This window comes from Lissotriton vulgaris, chromosome 10 (assembly GCF_964263255.1).
Source record: "Lissotriton vulgaris chromosome 10, aLisVul1.2, whole genome shotgun sequence".
Taxonomy (NCBI): Eukaryota; Metazoa; Chordata; class Amphibia; order Caudata; family Salamandridae; genus Lissotriton; species Lissotriton vulgaris.
In genome coordinates this window covers 23,599,872-23,612,342 of record NC_141698.1, presented here as the reverse complement: position 1 = coordinate 23,612,342, position 12,471 = coordinate 23,599,872, and positions in this window count along the sequence as shown.

Here is a 12,471-nt window from a genome sequence, read left to right as displayed (position 1 = left end):
CCTGTAAGAGATCCTTGCCACTTGTTGGATGGTATGCTGAAAGCATCTTTACAATCTTCAGAGTTAATGAAGAATGCTATTGACTTTTTAGTCCATTCTGGTGCACTGTTTTGTTATGCACTGGAACTAAAACACAAATATTTATCATTTCGTGCTTTGTGTGGTATCAAAGAAAGAGTCATCCCAACTGTGTCCCTTAGCTAATGGTTCTCAGTCCAAGGGGCTATGAATGCTATATTATCCATGTGGCAACTATTTACAGACTAATTGCTGAGTGATGATGCCAAAGGTAAGACATGTGAGGACCTTTGGTCGCAAATTGATAGTGATGTGAAAAAAATACACTCTACTGCATTCTTAGATTTTTACAGGAAAACATAACTGCTGTAGTGGACATAAAAAAAATAGAGTCTGAAAACACCCCCTTTGTGTCCTTGGAAGAATAGATCTTATTAAAGAAGGCAATCATGAATAGAAATGCGCGGCATAAACCCTGTGCAGAGGCGCAGAGTACGGCCAGCGTTTGTTTACCCGTGTCGAGGTGGGCGAGGGGCAGCGTGAGTCACTGGAGGCCTTGCCTCTGGTGAGTCACGGCCCCTCCCTGGGCTGCACATCCTTCACATACCTTCTCTAAAGGAACAGGAAATGTAGAGCAGTGCAGGCAGGCTGCAGCACCCCCAAGCTTTACAACTGACAATGCTTGTTTAAGGAAGCGCACTGCCGCAGGATCCCCTCTGCCCTGTGGGTGGCCGGAGGGTCAGTTCATGTTTCATAGGATGTTGGGCCTACGCCACAGTGCACCCTACACATTGCCCATCAGGCAGGGCGGCCACCTTGGAGGAGGGCAGGGTTGCCAGGCACGTGCTCAGCCACGTCATCACAAGGGGGGGCATCTGCAGCATTCTTTCCGGTGTTGTCTCACATCAGTTTCTTTGAAACAGACAAAAGGTGACGGGAGGAATGCTGACAATGTGTCTAACCCCTGTAAATCACAGCTTTTGTGTGCTTGATGTCAACGCCCTGAGTGCTTGGCCACAGGTATGCCCAGACCAGAGCCGCAACTAGAGCCACATTTCAGGGGGAGGGGATAAGAAAAATATTCGGGTAGGGGAGGGCTAATTCTTCCAGCAATATGCAGAGTGGAGATGCAGGGGCTCTAAGAAGGGGTGAAAAACCAACAAAGCCTCATTAACAAGCAAATGGTCTTTTAACCCCTCCCCTGCGGGGCTATTTCCCCTGCTGTGCTGGGGGGAGAGGGGGCGCGCGCAGAGCCGCGGTGCTCATGACGAGCTTGGGTCGTCATGCAGCACGGTGGCGCTGAGCTCGTCACGGCCACGCCCGTTCCAATGGAACGCCCAGCCCAGCATGGGAATTATCCCCGCGTGGGCGCGGCGCAGCGGTCATGACGAGCTCAGCTCATCATGAGCACAGCGCGACCGTGCCTCATGACGAGCTGAGCTCGTTATGAGCATGGAACGGGTTAAAGACCTGTGAAGTACTCGGGTGCGGCTGCAATAAGAGGGACGCCAGACCAGCCAGCCCACAGCACCTCAAAAACTGTCTGTGTGTGTGCCCGGGAAGCTGTCTCTGCCGGGCTGACACACACAACATTGACATCAAACACAAAAGTTGTGATTGACAGGGGTAAGACACAGTGGAAGCATCTTTCCCTGCTGCTTAATCTGCTGCACGAGCCAGGTTACCCCCTGCATTGGTGCATCACTGCAGTCTCGCTGAATGCTGCTGCCTGCGTCTCACTAACATTGTTACTGTCCAGAGTACTCTGACCCCGGGACCCCAGGGCTCCCAGTTAAACCTAATTCATTTTTTTAATTTGCATTTAGTTTTCATCATAAATCTTTATTCGACAAAGACTGGCATAAAAGCACATAAAATGAAATATCAAATGCAATAATAGAATCATATCAATTAATTAGGAAAGGTTGACATAAAATTTATCTAATAGCAGCCTCTTTAATTGAGTGCAATTATAGACGGAGTTAAAAATAATACAAAAATATCGAGTAAGAATCGTAAAGTCATACAATACAATACGCAAATCAGGGACATAGTTATGACCAATATATCTTTCAATGGGGCTCGCATTTTTTTCTCTGGTCTCCACTTGCGTAACAAAAAGTGGGATACAGCAAATACGATAGGTTGGCGAGTGTTAGTTCTCAATATCCTAGTCATCAACCTGAAATCCCTAGTCCCCAGATTGGACAGAGTGGCAATATCCGCTTCCTGCTAAAATCATTGTATTGAGGTCAAAACATTGCAACATGCTCAATGGGTTCTGTTACCTCGGAACAAAAGGGACAGAACATACCTGACTCTGAACAAGTATGTTGCCATTTTGTGAAGTTATTTCTAAAGACAGTGGTCCCTAGGCAAGGATTAATGACATCAAACAATAAATGTAGACCCAATCAGTACTATATTTTACAGCTGTCCAGCCGGACAGGTGTTTTTAATATATAGTCGCTTAAATATACACAAAAATCAGCAAGAAACAAATATGGTGGGACACAAGCCTGTATCCAACTTAGTAGGAAGGACGTACAACATGAAACAAAAAGGCTCAGGCAGAGTAAATTGTTTGTATGAGACACATTTTGGTAGGACAAACAAATTATAGTGGAGACACCATTGCACATAATAAGTATGAAATACAAAGGTGTATATGGCGTACAACAAGTCAACGGCGTTTCGATCCTTACAAAAGATATAGGATCATCATCAGGACATTAACAATGGTATGCCTGTATACATTTTGCCTAGATCCAAGGTCAGAGTGACTTGGGGGAGGCTTGTTCCAGGCGAAGACCGAGTAGAAGTCCAGGCCAAGTACAAGGAGAGTAAAGGATACAGACATAATAAAGGCTGTAACAGCTTAAAGAAGGCGTTTGAAATGTTCGCGCCGCGGAGCGGTCTCAAAATCAGAGTGGCCTATTACAGTGCGCTGCTGTATATCAGGGACAGCAAGTCAGTAACCTGTGAGCTGCGTCCGCGATCTCTAGTGACAAGGAATGGGATTGAGGCCAATCTGTAAACATCCTCTGTTACAGCATGTCTTGCCTTTCGGGATCGGGGATGCAAAGTGGCATGGTCCCAACACAAAGTATATATGCAATCCTTTAGTGGGCTGGCACGCAATCTCGTCCAAATAACCTTCCAAGGAGTAGACATCCTTAAACTCGAGGAAGGCAGTAGTAAACGAGCCCCCCCTCCAATCCATATAGAGCTCAGCATCTACAAAACACCGGTATGAACCCTCGAGTATAGACTTCAGAATGCACAAGAAATATCAGGAGTAGACCAGAAATTCTCCCACCCAAGCGCAGTTATGTGGCATATTATGAACCATGGAATCCTAGAAGCCCCAGGTAGTTTCAATATTTCCTCTAGACTCAACCGGTAAGGTGCAAGGTCAACAGATGTCCAGACCCTCTACCACAGAGGTCTTCAAACTTTTTGATGCCGAGACCCCCTTGTAAAACCTTTTTAGGGGTAAGGACCCCCTTCTGACAAAAGTTTCTAGAAACTGGTACTCCTCATCATCATCTTTTGACAACCATAAATGCGCCTGTTAGACCTCATCACATCCATCCATCATTCATCCACCCACACTTTCACACATCCATCCATCCATCCTTTCATCCATCCATCCATCCTTCATCCATCCACCTTTTCACACATCCATCCATGCATCATTCATCCATGCAATCTTTTATCCATCGTTCATCCATCCACCCTTTCATCCACCCATTCACCCATCATTCATCCACCCATCTTTTCACACATCCATCCATCCATCCATCATTCATCCATGCAACCTTTTATCCATCCATACATCCGTCATCCAGCTACCCTTTCATCCTTCCTTCCATCCATCCTTTCATCCATCCATCCAGCCATCCACCCTTTCATCCATCCACCCTTTCATCCATCCACCCTTTCATCCATCCACCCTTTCATCCACCCATTCATCCACCCACCTTTTCACACATCCATCCATCCTTCATCCTTACATTCATACATCCACCCATCATTCATTCACCCACCTTTTCTGTGCCTTTCTCATGGGGGAGGGGGGGGGGGTCAGTATCTCTCTGCGTGTTTTTCCTTCTTTCCCGATCATGGGAGGGCATCTCTGTGCCTCCCTGCTGGTGGCGGGGATGTGTCACGGGACCCACAGCTCCAGGCGCGCAATATCCATTGACCTCAAAGGGCAGGCTACACTACAGCCTGCTCCCCCAGCCCCCCTCCCCGACTTCCCCCAGCTCGAAACGGCTTCAGGGACACACACAGCCACACCCGAGTACTTGACAAGTCTTTTACTTGTTAATGAGGCTTCGATGTTTTTCACACCTCGGTGTGAATTAGGCCTCGCCATGAGCACCCTCATCAGCCCAAGCCAGGGACAGAATCTGCGACCCCCTTCAAAGGACTCCACGACCCCCCTGGGGGTCGCGCCCCACAGATTGAACACCTCTGCTCTACCAGTACAGTAATGGTCTCAGGCTTGCCTTACAAATTTGAGATCGGCGGTCCAGCTCTAACCGTAGGGCGGTGAGTGAGGTACTGACGGGGAGATTGGTGAGAAGACTGAGGAAACGATTCTCAACTAGCTCCATATCACTTACATTCTCATGACCCCAAAGATCCCCACCATGTAATAATGCTCCAAGGGCTTGCAAATTGTGGCCTTGGAGGGCTGGGGATACTGGGCGAAATGCAGAGAGTCATACAGCCCTCACGATGCCCCTGTGTATTGCTCCAACTTGAGTCTACAATTCTGAATGTGAGGGGCCCTACCAAGCTGCTCCGTGAGTGTGAACCCTAAATCATCAAATGTGAGGACTCTTTCCCGGGTTGACGCCATTGGGACCTGCAAGTGAGCAAGTCGTCCGGCAGGGATTAAAAACCATACATTTGCTTTTAGTAAGATTGATCCCCAGGCCAGGCGGTGCGGCAGGGTTTGGACAAGTACCCCTGCTGGAATTACTGACTAGCAATAGCAGACCTTCAATTACACAAATATATAGGTGTTTGCAGGAAGGTGTGCCGGATGACTTGAATAAACATGGGCTGAAATGGCAGGATAGGTTGGAAGTCGAGAATTCTTACTTAATGAGATCATTAGAACTGTGGGACACTGTACTGTGCTCTGCCAATCTGCAGGCTCAGCAATTTAAGACTTTATTTGATTTATATATTACACCTGCGAAAATTGTGAAATGGGGTGTTACTGAGGGGACCTCTTGTTTCAGATGTTCAACATTTGGAGCTGACCGAGTGCATAATTTTGCTACTTGTCCCTGTATAGAATCTACCAGTTGCGAAATTACAAGTTTTTTACAAAAGATTCTCAATGTTGATGTTCCTTTGACACCACAGCTGATGTTGTTAGGGGTATATGTAGGCTGTCCAGTTTTAGGTTTAAACCTATAAAACTGATAAAACCCCACTGAAATAGAAATAGCCCTCACCAGTGAAAACATATAAACACTGAAAAAACACTGGCACAACCACAAACTAAATGCCATTCAAACAAAGGAAAAAGAGAGTGAAAGAGTAATATTGTTTCTTCCTGATGGAGCCACTACAATGTAACTTTGTTATACAAGCTAGCAGAAGGAAAAACTGGGCTAACATTATTCTGCTTGAGTTTTGTTGTTTAGGGATGTCACAAAAATATTGTTTCTTCTTCCCTTTGCTTTTTTCAGCTTTGTGGTCTTTGGTCTAAAGATGCAGGGTTTAGAAGCATGTTTTAGGTCTTGTTTAAATATGTTATAAACTGTAGAGAATCGGGAAATATCAAATTCATATTTGATATTTTGGCTCTGTTTGATTTTTTCACTGATAGGTAAAATGGCTGCTTTCATAAGAATCTTTCCTAATATGTGTCATCACATTTACCCACAGAGAATGGGTAAAAACTTTTACTATATCAGCCCCCAGTTTCTAGTGGGTCAGTATTGATAGTAGGTGAATTGCCAACACCTCAGGCTTTAAACATTCAATGCAAGGTATAGTGGCAAGTATATGTGAAAAGAACTCTATCACCAAGCATCTTGGATAGTGGTGAACACATGACACCGGACTTTTGGAAAACATGGAACACTGTGTCACTTGGAATGCTCTGCAAAAAAGGTTCTTTCCAAGTTCAACAAAGATTGGAGTGATATTGTTCGTATTTGCAGTGATTCAGCCATGTGTATGAAAATGTTGTGTGATGACCTGTTAAAATCAATACCTGAGCTGAAGGACTTCCCTGTAAGAGATCCTTGCCACTTGTTGGATGGTATGCTGAAAGCATCTTTACAATCTTCAGAGTTAATGAAGAATGCTATTGACTTTTTAGTCCATTCTGGTGCACTGTTTTGTTATGCACTGGAACTAAAACACAAATATTTATCATTTCGTGCTTTGTGTGGTATCAAAGAAAGAGTCATCCCAACTGTGTCCCTTAGCTAATGGTTCTCAGTCCAAGGGGCTATGAATGCTATATTATCCATGTGGCAACTATTTACAGACTAATTGCTGAGTGATGATGCCAAAGGTAAGACATGTGAGGACCTTTGGTCGCAAATTGATAGTGATGTGAAAAAAATACACTCTACTGCATTCTTAGATTTTTACAGGAAAACATAACTGCTGTAGTGGACATAAAAAAAATAGAGTCTGAAAACACCCCCTGGTCTACCAAGTGTTCAGCATAATTGCTGTTGATGTGAAAAAATCTCCTGGAGAGTAGGCTGGGCGATACCTTTGGTGACTTTGGCACTGCAACATGTTCCATATTAGAGTGCTTGCCACTTGGTAAGCAAAGAAATGTTGAAGAGGAATTCAGGAACTTTTATTTTACAATGTATGAGAAAGGGCTTGCAATGATGCATAGAATTGCCTCTTCCCCACCAATGGAATTTGAAGCCAGTGAAACCTCACTGTCGTACTCTGTACAGGTTCTAGATTCCTTCCGCAAAGGGGAATTTCCTCCGTAGTTTCAAAAGTGTTGCTTTATTTTTGACCGCTTCAATAACTCTGAGGGCATAAGTGCCCAGCTCGGTGCAATTGTTGCAGAACCTGCCCTGAGAATCACAATCTTCAAGTGCGCCAGTATTGGCATGGAAAGCTATGTCAGTGGCCAGAGTTAACAAATTGTGTACTGGCTATTTTGGCATTGCCCGTCTCAATTACCAATGTTGAGAGGGCCTTTTCACAGAAGTTTACATGGGAAGGAAAGAGCGAGTGCACATGACCAAAGACTCACTGAAGAAGTATTGGATGGTGTACTACAATAAGTTTAATTTGCAAAAATCTATTTGGATCTCATGTACACTGTACATACACTGTCTATATACCATGCACTATCAGTGCAGAAAAGAAGCAATAACAAAAGCAAAATGTTACATAAACACTGGAAAAACACTGTTTCTGTTGTCTTTAGTGGTACGAAAATGTGTAACCACTGTTTTTTAAGGTATTGAAAACACTGAAAAAAAACCCCAGAATTTACCAAAAATAGAAATTGAAAACAGGAAAGCCTAGATATATGATACAGCTGGCAATGAAGGGGAAGAGCTTATTTTTTTTATAGCTATGGCAGTTCTTAGGTTATGTTTTGCCTCAGCTTGGCTCGATCCACAACCCCCAACCTTCCAGAAGTGGAAGGGATGATTTTTAGATATATGTAATTTAGAAAAGGCACTCTATGAAAGGAGAGGCAGAAAAGGCAGAATTAAAGGGAACAGAATCTGGGGACCCTTTTCCACCTGGATTACTTCCTTTTTATGAATTGAAGCTCCTTCCTTAAGTATTAGATTGGTCTCTAACTAATGATCTTTTGGTTATCGTGCTTAATGTATTACTCGCTTGTTTTTTGATGATCAAATGAAAATTGGTAATTTATTTTTGGAATATATGCTCTGGTAAACACTGCTGCTTTTATACAGCTTTCTTTATACAATAAACATAAAAAATAAAACATTTAAAAAAAGATTGATTTCCATGCCTCTCTGCTTGCAGAAGTCTCCAAATTGTTTTAAAATATGTTATTCTTTCTTGTGCCCTGTTCTGCTAGCGCTGCAGTTATGATTTGCAGAACAACACTTCGGTCCCAGGCAGGGATCATCACCCCCAGGCACAGGATGTCAGTCAGATTTTCAGGACTCTGCAGTTTCTTGTCCAGTACGAGGTGTACCGGCTGCGGGTGAGTCACGGAGCCCTGTGGGTGAGCAGCATGCCCCAGCAGGGTGGCTGCCCACGGTGATGGGTGATCCTGGCACTGCAGGGGAGCCATCCCAGAGTAAAGACATGTGGGGTGCCCCAGAAGGGTGGCTCCCAGGGGATGGGTGATCCTGGCACTGAAGGGGGCACCATCCCAGAGTAAAGATATGTGGCGTACCCCAGCAGGGTGGCTCCCAGGGGGATGGGTGATCCTGGCACTGAAGGGGGCACCATCCCAGAGTAAAGATGAGCGTGTGCCCCAGCAGGGTGGCTCCTACAGTGCCTGGCAGACTCTGGCACTGCACCATCCCAAAATAAAGATGAGAGGCGTGCCAAGCAGGGTGACTCCCACGGGGACGGGTGATCCTGGCACTGCACCATCCTAAAGTAAAGGTGAGTGGTGTGCCCCAGCAGGGGGGCTCCCACAGTGCCTGGCGGATCCTGGCACTGCAGGGGGAGCCATTCCAGAGTAAAGATGAGCGGTGTGCCCCAGCAGGGTGGCTGCCCACGGGGACGAGTGATCCTGGCATTGCAGCCTGCACCATCCCAGAGTAAAGATGAGTGGTGTGCCCTCGCAGGGTGGCTGCCCACGTGCCTGGGTGATCCAAGCACTGCTCCATTCCAGAGTAAAGATGAGTGGTGTGCCCCAGCAGGGTGGCTGCCCACGTGCCTGGGTGATCCTGGCACTGCAGGGGGCACCATCCCAGAGCAAAGATGAGTGGTGTGCCCTCGCTGGGTGGCTCCCACGGTGCCTGGGTGATCCTGGCACTGCAGGGGGCACCATCCCAGAGTAAAGATGAGTGGTGTGCCCTCGCAGGGTGGCTCCCACGGTGCCTGGGTGATCCAAGCACTGCTCCATCCCAGAGTAAAGATAAGCAGCGGGCCCCAGCAGGATGGCTGCCCAAAGTCACGGGTGATCCTGGCACTGAAGGGGGCACCACCCCAGAGTAAATCCAGCTTGGGCAAGCTTCTTGTGAGCAGGAGAACGCATGCCTAAATCCGAGCCCTTGGTATTTCCGGTCTGTGGGGCCCTGTGAAGTTCCTGAGGTGGACAGTGGGTGTTGCAGTAGACATTACAGCGGGCATTACAGCGCCACACCCGTTAATTTTGATGCTGCCCCCTATGTACAAGGGTGGCCTACACAGGAGGCAGCACCGAAATTAAGACCAGGGAAAACCTGGTCTTAACTTGGCAAAACGAGGAGAAATGCATTATTTCTCCTCGTTTTTGCTTTTTCCATGTGTGCTGCCTTGTGCAAAAGTTAATTTAATTAATTTAAGTTAGTTGGAAGGGGCCCCATCCGATTTGACGTAGTCGGCCCCATCCACGGTGCCGGTGGGGCCTCAGGGATCAGATCGGGGACGACGCTGTGTGACATTGCGACCTTCCCCTGTATCGGACCGAAAGTCTGGGCCAGTCCATCCTTATCCCTGATGACACAGAGCTGGGCTTGAGTCGCTCAACGCCCATTCCGAAGCGGATTGAACCCCGGGGTTCTATGTTGTCATCTGAACATTTTGATGATGTTTGGGGCTCTGGTGAGGATTGGGAGGGGTCTATGGACCCTTTAGAACACCAGGATGATTCTGCAGAGCAGATGGACTGGTATGTGGAACTTTGGGAGGCCTGGATACTTCCCCAGATACTGGCATGCTCTCTCTGCCAACTGTGGCTACGGAGGAGGGGTCATCTTATTCCATGGTGGTTAAGAGGGCAACCAAGGTCCTCGGACTAGAGTTGCCCTCAGTGCAGGTCAGGACTAACCTCCTGACTGAAGTGCTTCAGCCTGGGGCTTCCACCTGTGAACCCATGTTGCTCTTCAATGAAGTACTTGCTGGTGTCCTTCTAGGCATGTGGTCCAAGCCTAGTACAAGGGCTCCTGTGAATAGGATAATTGTACGCTGCCATCGCTGGCTCCGGGCGACCCAAAGTTCCTCAGCCAACACCCCACCCCTGAAAGCTTGGTTGTGCAAGCATCTACCTCCCAGGGTCGTGTTCCTTTTTGCCCTCCAGATAGGGAGTCCAAGAGGCTGGAATCACTTGGGAAGAACATGTTTTCTTCCTCCAGCCTGGCATTGCGGTTGGTGAATACTGCATGCTTTTTGGGCCTTTTCTCCTTCTCCCTTTGGGAGACAGTTGTGCAAGCACTGCCACAAGTCCCGGAAGAGGCCTGGACTGTGCTCTCTGAGGCAGTTAAGGACAGGAGAGATGTATCAAAATTCACCATAAGGTGTGGCCTTGTCCCAACTGTTTGCTGGGCAGAGCAATTTCATTGACAGTGGCCTTGCGACGCCACACCTGGCTTAGGATAACTGGCTTCTCTGGCGATGTCCAGGCAAACTTGATGGACATGCTGTTTGAAGCATTCTGTCTTTTTGGGGGAAAGGCAAACTCGGTCCTGGTAAGGTTCTAGGACTCTCGAGCTTCGGCCGGATGTGCAGGCCTCTCTTCTACACCTTGTGGCCAGTCTAGCTTTTTCCCCTTTCAGTGCCATGGAAAGGGTTTCCAGCCGTGTTAGCCCTATCACAGCCACCGTCCTGTGCAGACTTCCCAAGATGTGCAGGGATGTGGATGTGGTTCATTCTGACCAAGGAATGGAAGCCAGATAACGTCGGCCACCCTGCCCTCGGCAGCCGCCGCCTCCAAGCACTCCTAGTCTGACTCTGCAAGACTACAAAACGCCAGTTGGCGGGAATATCCATCATCATCTCTTCCATAACATCAGACAAGTGGGTCTTGCAGATAATTCAGGAGGGCTATTCTCTGCCATTACTTTCTTTTCCTCCTCCCATACTGCCAAGTCGAAAATGGCTGTCTGAGGACCATTTAAAATTGCTTCGAGAGGAAGTTACAGCTCTCCTGGCTAAGGAAGCTATAGAAAGGGTTCCTGATTCAGAAGTTGGCAGTGGCTGTTATTGCCGCTACTTTCTGGTTCTGAAAAAGAACAGAGGGTTACGGCCCATTTTAGATCTCCGGACCATCAATCTCTTCCTCTCGAAGGAGAAGTTCAAGATGCTCCCTCTACCTCAGGACCTGTCTGCCCTAGACCAAGAAGACTGGACGGTAGCGTTGGACCTGCAGGATACGTATTTTCATATCCCCATCCTGCAGGGCCACAGACGTTATTTGCGGTTCAAGGTAGGCAGAGAGCACTTTCAGTTTACTGTGCTCCCCTTCGGCCTTACCAGTTCCCTTTGGGTGTTCACCAAGGTGATGGCGGTGGTCGCAGCTCATCTGCGCAGGTTAGGCGTGTCAGTTATCCCCTACCTCGACGACTGGCTGTTGAAAGCTTTGTTGCCCCAGGCAGTCGTTTCCCACCTCCAGACTACAGCTAACTTCCTGCATGCGCTGGTGTTCTCTATAAACGTGCCGAAGTCACACCTGACTCTTTCTCAGATTCTGCCTTTCAACAGGGCTGTTCTGGATACAGTGCAGTTTTGGGCCGATCCTCCCCGAGCAGTGGGTCCAGGATATTCAGGTTATTATTCCAATGTTTCAGCCTCTATCTCTGGACATGGCAGGAACATCACGGCTTGAACCTGGTGGCTGAACACCTGGCAGGTTCTCTGAACTCCAGGGTGGACAAACTCAGACGTCGATGCCTAGCGAATCACTAATGACGTCTCCAGTCGGAGGTGGCGCAAGGTCTCTTTCAGCAGTGGGGAAAACCTTGGTTAGATCTGTTCACCTTTGAAGAGAAAATGCAGTTTCAGCAATACTGCATGCTGGAGTATCCAAGACGGCAATCGCTCAGCGACGCCTTTCATCAGGAGTGGAGCTCAGGCCTGCTGTACGCCTTTCCACCCATACCACTCCGGCCCAGGTTTCTGAAGAAAATCAGGAACGATCGGGCCCAAGCCGTTCTTGTGGCTCCGAGCTTGGTGAGGAGAGTCTGTTATCCAGAGCTTCTGAAAATGAGCATCGATCCTCTGATCAGGCTGCCCATCGGGAGGATCTTCTGTGGCAGCAGCAGGAGAGGGTCCTTTACCCGAACCTGTCAACTCTTCACCTCTATGCATGGAGAGTGCGCAGTGACAGTTAATGGCTTTTTACCTTCCTCCCGAAGTACGCAACAATAGTTTGGCGGCCAGGCGGCCCTCCACTAAGACTGTATACACCTGCTGTTGGCAGAAAATGTTATTATACTGTACAGAAAGGTCTATTGACCCCCTTTCTGCTCCTCTTTCTACTGTTCTTCTTTGTATTCTTACCCCTGCTCAGCAGGGCTCTGCGTT